This window comes from Budorcas taxicolor, chromosome 5, assembly GCF_023091745.1.
Source record: "Budorcas taxicolor isolate Tak-1 chromosome 5, Takin1.1, whole genome shotgun sequence".
NCBI lineage: Eukaryota > Metazoa > Chordata > Mammalia > Artiodactyla > Bovidae > Budorcas > Budorcas taxicolor.
This window is the reverse complement of record NC_068914.1, coordinates 155,744,022-155,749,215: the sequence shown is the minus strand read 5'-3', so window position 1 is coordinate 155,749,215 and position 5,194 is coordinate 155,744,022. Positions and strand designations below refer to the sequence as shown.

General features: G+C 42.3%; 1 non-coding gene across 1 annotated transcript; it reads left to right on the top strand.

Moving 5' to 3' along the window:
- The first annotated feature begins 4,685 nt into the window (after nucleotides 1-4,685).
- Nucleotides 4,686-4,792, top strand: LOC128049101 (U6 spliceosomal RNA). The gene has a single exon (XR_008199472.1). It is a non-coding gene; the product is annotated as a U6 spliceosomal RNA (small nuclear RNA).
- Nucleotides 4,793-5,194: the final 402 nt, after the last annotated feature.

The window sequence follows — 5,194 nt, the reverse complement described above, 5'->3', positions numbered from 1 at the left end:
GGTCCTGATCTTATGACCTTAACCCCTACACAACGTGTAGCTGAAGCAGGGCTCAGGGCACAGCTTATAACTGTAAATGCCTAGTTTTAATACAAAGAAAGATCTTAAATCAAGTACTTAAACTTCCGTCTTAAGGAGCTAGAAAAAAAAAACAAAAAGAGCAAATAAAACCCCCCAAAAAAGGAGAAGGAAGGCAATAATACAGACTAGAGCAGAAAACAAATGAACTAAAGAGCAGAAAAACAACAGTGAACATCAATTAAACCCACAGTTTTTTGAAAAGATCAACAAAAGTGATACACTTTTAGCTAGACTGATCAGAGAAAAAGAAAATTAAAATTTCTAAAATCACAACTAAAAGAAGAGACATTAATACTAAACTTACAGAAATAGGAACGATTATAAGAGGATACCATATAGGAAGATGCTGCTCAAAGAGTACTAACCTGCAGTTATAAGGTGAATAAGTCCTGGGGATCTAATGCACAGAATGAAACTCTGCCCAATATTATGCTGTGTGCTTGAAATTTGCTAAGAGAATAGACTTTGGACTTCCCTCATGGCTCAGATGGTAAAGAATCTGCCTGTAATTCAGGAGACCCGGATTCGACCCCTGGGTCCGGAAGGTCTCCTGGAGAAGGGAATGGCTGCTCATTCCAGTATTCCTGCCTGGAGAATTCCAGGGGCAGAGGAGCTGGTGGGCTAAGTCCATGAGGTTGCAAAGAGGCATACATGACTGAGTGACTGAAACTTTTAATTTTTTTTTCATCCTCACCACACACATGCAAAAAAAGTAACTATCTGAGATAATGGATGTGTTAATTAACTTGACTGTGGTAGTCATTTCACAAAGTACACGTAGGTTAAATCATTGTGTTGTACGCCTTTAATGTATACAATTTCATTTGTCAGTTATACATCCATAAAGCTGGAGAATACTATGAGCAACTGCATTGCAACAAATTAGATAATTTAGATCAAATGGGCAAATTCTAGAAAAGCACCACGATTGAAACTCCCTGAAGAAGAAGCTGAGGACTTCCCTAGCGGCTCAGTGGTAAAGAATCTGCCTGCCAGTGCAGAAGACAAGAGTTTGATCCCTCATCCGGGAGGATCCCACGTGCCTCAGGGCAATTAAGCCCATGTGCCACAACCATGGAATCTGTGCCCTAGAGCTTGTGCTCTGCAACAGGAGAAGCCGCCACAGTAAAAAACTCATGCGCGGGAACAAACAGCAGCCCCTGCCCATCACAACAAGAGAAAGCCCGTGACGCAACAAAGCCCAGCACAGCCAACCAAAAATAAATAAAGTTATTTCAAAAAAGAAGAACCTGGGCTTCCTTTGTGGCTCAGTTGGTAAAGAATCCTCCTGAAATGCAGGAGACCTGGGTTCAGTCCCTGGGTTGGGAAGATGCCCTGGAGAAGTGAAAGGCTACCCATGCCAGTATTCTGGCCCAGATAATTCCATGAACTGTACAGTCCATGGGGTCACAAAGAGTCGGACGTGACTTTAAAAAAAAGGAGAAGAAGCTGAAAATGTGAATAGGCCTATTGTAAATAAAGACATCCAATTAATAATTTTAAATGTCCCACAAAGAAAAGTTCAGTCTCAGATAGCTTCACTGGCAAATTTGACTAAACATTCAAAGAAGAATTACTACCACTTATGGTAGTACTTTGGCCACCTCATGCGAAGAGTTGACTCATTGGAAAAGACTCTGATGCTGGGAGGGATTGGGGGCAGGAGGAGAAGGGGACGACAGAGGATGAGATGGCTGGATGGCATCACGGACTCGATGGACGTGAGTCTGAGTGAACTCCAGGAGTTGGTGATGGACAGGGAGGCCTGGCGTGCTGCGATTCATGGAGTTGCAAAGAGTCGGACACGACTGAGCGACTGAACTGAACTGAACTGATGGTAGGTGGAATAAAGGCTCCCCAAAGATTCCCTTGTCCATCGCAATTCAAAGAACCTGTGAATGTTAATTTATATGACAAAAGGAATTTTACAGATGTGATTCAGCCAAGAATCTGGAGATAGGGAGATGATCCCGGATTTTTTGAGTAGGCCCAATGTAATTAGACTAGGTCCTTATAAGAGGGATGATGAAAGAGTCAGGGTTAGGATGCCACGTCAAGAAGGAAGCAGAGGGAAGAAGAGTTTGGAAAAGAAGCTACTACTCAACTGGCTGTGATGATGGAGAAAAGAGCCATGAGCAGCTTCTGGAAGCTGGAAAAGGCAAGAAGCAGAAAGATTCTCTCCTGGAGGGCTTCCCTGGTGGTGCAGTGGAAAAGAATTCACCTGCCAATGCTGGGGACACGGGTTTGATCCCTAATCCGGGAAGATCCCACGTGCTGCAGAGGAACTAAGCCCATGTGCCACAACTACTGAGCCCACGTGCTGCAGCTCCTGAAACCCGGGCATGTAGAGCCCATGCTCTGCAACAAGAGAAGCCGCTGCAGTGAGAAGCCCATGCACCTCAGCGAAGAGAGCCCCCACTTGCTACAGCTAAAGAAAGCTCCAACGCAGCAACAAAGCCTCAGCAAAGCCAAAAATAAATAAACAAAATAAAAGGAAAGTAATGTGTGAACATATGTGCAAAACAACAACAAAAAAAGATTCTTTCCTGGAGCCTCCAGAAGGAAGCAGTCCCGTTACACCTCAATTTTTGGACCTTTTAAAAAATTTTTATTATTTTTTGGCTGTGCCTTGCAGCATGTGGGATCTTACTTCCGTGACCAGGGATCAAACCCATGACATTGGAGGTAGGAAGTCTTAACCATTGGACTGCCAAGGAAGTCCCTCACTTTTTGATTTTTGGATGTTCGATCTCCAGAATTGTAGAAGAATACATTGTCAATTTAAGCCACTAAGTTTGTCATAACATGTTACAGCAGCAAAAGGAAATGAATACATCAATCTTCCAAAGATTAGAAGGGCCACTCTTCCAAAAACAGGAGAGAAAACTTCCCCATCATTGCATGAGGCCAGTGTTACTCTGATATCAAAACTAGACAAAGACATCACAAGAAAAGAAGCCTACAGATCAATAACCCTCACAAATTTAGACACAAAAATCCTGAACAAAATACTAGCAAAATGAACCCAAAAGTATATAAAAAGGAAAGAATGAATATATGTGTATAACTGAATCACTTTCTGTACAGCAGAAATTAGCATAATATTGTAAATCAACTCTATTTCAATAAATAAGTAAATACAAATAAAAATATTATGTAACAAGGATTATACACCATGATCAAGTGGGATTTATTCCAGGAATACAAGGTTGGTTTAATATCTTGTGCAGAAAGGAGTAAACACATGGAATTTAAGACTGCTATCCTTAGAAATGCTGGTTTGCAAGGTGGGCCCTTGGCTGGCATCTGGAAATGGGAATTTCAGGACTGGTAAGTGCAGTTCACTGTGCCTATACTATGTACACAGATAATGTGGTTTATGCTAACTAAATACCTCCTTTCCTTCTAAGAGTCTGGAATTTTGGTCCATGCTAGGCAAAGAATGCCTAAATGACTGGTCTTTATTAAAAACCTTGGACACTGAATTTCAAATGAGTTTCTGTGGTAAACAACATCTCACGCATTGTCACGACTTGTTGGAGGTGTTAGGTATGTTTCCAGTTGAAGAGCACTCTGAAAGCTTGTGTTGGTTTCCTCTGGACTTTGCCCCATGTGCTGTTTCTCTTTGCTGATTTCGTGCTGTATCCTTCCACTATAATAAAACTTAGCTGTGAGTATGACTACATACTGAATCTGGACCTTGAAGATGGTCTTGCGGATTTGAAAATTAATTAATGTAATATAGCACATGGATAAAATAAATGACAAAAACCATATGATCATCTAAAAGCATCTGACAAAACAGTTTAATAATAAAAATACTCAACAAACTAAGAATGGACGGTAACTCTCACAACCTAACAAAGATAATCTATGAAAATCCCATCATAATTAACAACAAACTTAATTGTGAGAGACTGAATGATATGCTGTTTGATCACTGCAGATGGTGACTATAGCCATGAAATTAAGACGGAAGAAAAGCTTTTCTTTCCTTGGAAGAAAAGCTATGATCAACCTAGACAGTGTATTCAAAAGCAGAGACATTACTTTGCTGACAAATGTCTGTCTAGTCAAAGCTATGGTTTTTCCAGTATGGATGTGAGAGTTGGACCATAAAGAAAGCTGAGCACCAAAGAATTGATGCTTTTGAACTGGTGTTGGAGAATACTCTTGAGAGTCCCTTGGACTGCCAGGAGATCAAACCAGTCCATCCTAAAGGAGATCAGTCCTGAATGTTCATTGGAAGGACTGATGCTGAAGCTGAAGCTCCAATCCTTTGGCCACCTGATGCGAAGAGCCGACTCATTGGAAAGGACCCTGATGCTGGGAAAGATTGAAGGTGGGAGAAGGGGACGACAGAGGATGAGATGGTTGGATGGCATCACTGACTTGATGGACATGAGTTTGAGCAAGCTCCGGGAGTTGGTGATGGACAGGGAGGCCTGGTGTGCTGCAGTCCATGGGGTCGCGACTGAACTTAACTGCATGATATACCCCTAAGATCAAGAACAAGACAAGAATGTCCACTGTCATCACTTCTATTTAACACTGTTTTGGAGGTTCTAGACAGGGTAATCAGGCAAGGAAAAAAGTTCATCCAGGTGCCCACTTTAGCGACACATATACTAAAATTGGAATGATACAGAGAACAGTTGCATGGCCTCAGTCCAAGGATGACACACACATTCGTGAAGCATTCCAAATTATTTATTGATTTATCTTTGGCTGTTCTGGGTCTTTGTTGCTGCTTGGGCTTTTCTCTAGTTGCGGGGAGCAAGTACCGCTCTCCAGTCGCAGTGTGAGGGCTTCTCAATGCGGTGGATCCTCTAGCTGTGAACCACGGTCTCTAGGACACTCAGGCTTCAGTATCTGCAGCTAGAGGGCTCAGTAGTTTCAGCTCCTGGACTCTAGAGCACAGGTTCAATACTTGTGGCCCACGGGCTTAGTAGCTCCAAACATGTGGGAGCTCCCTGGATCAGGGATGGCACTCGTGTCTTTGGCATTGGTAGGTGGATTGTTTACCACTGAGCCATCAGGGAAGCCCATGTATTTTTAATTATTAGAGAAATGCAAATCAAAACTACAATAAGGTGCCAGAGTGAGATTGGTC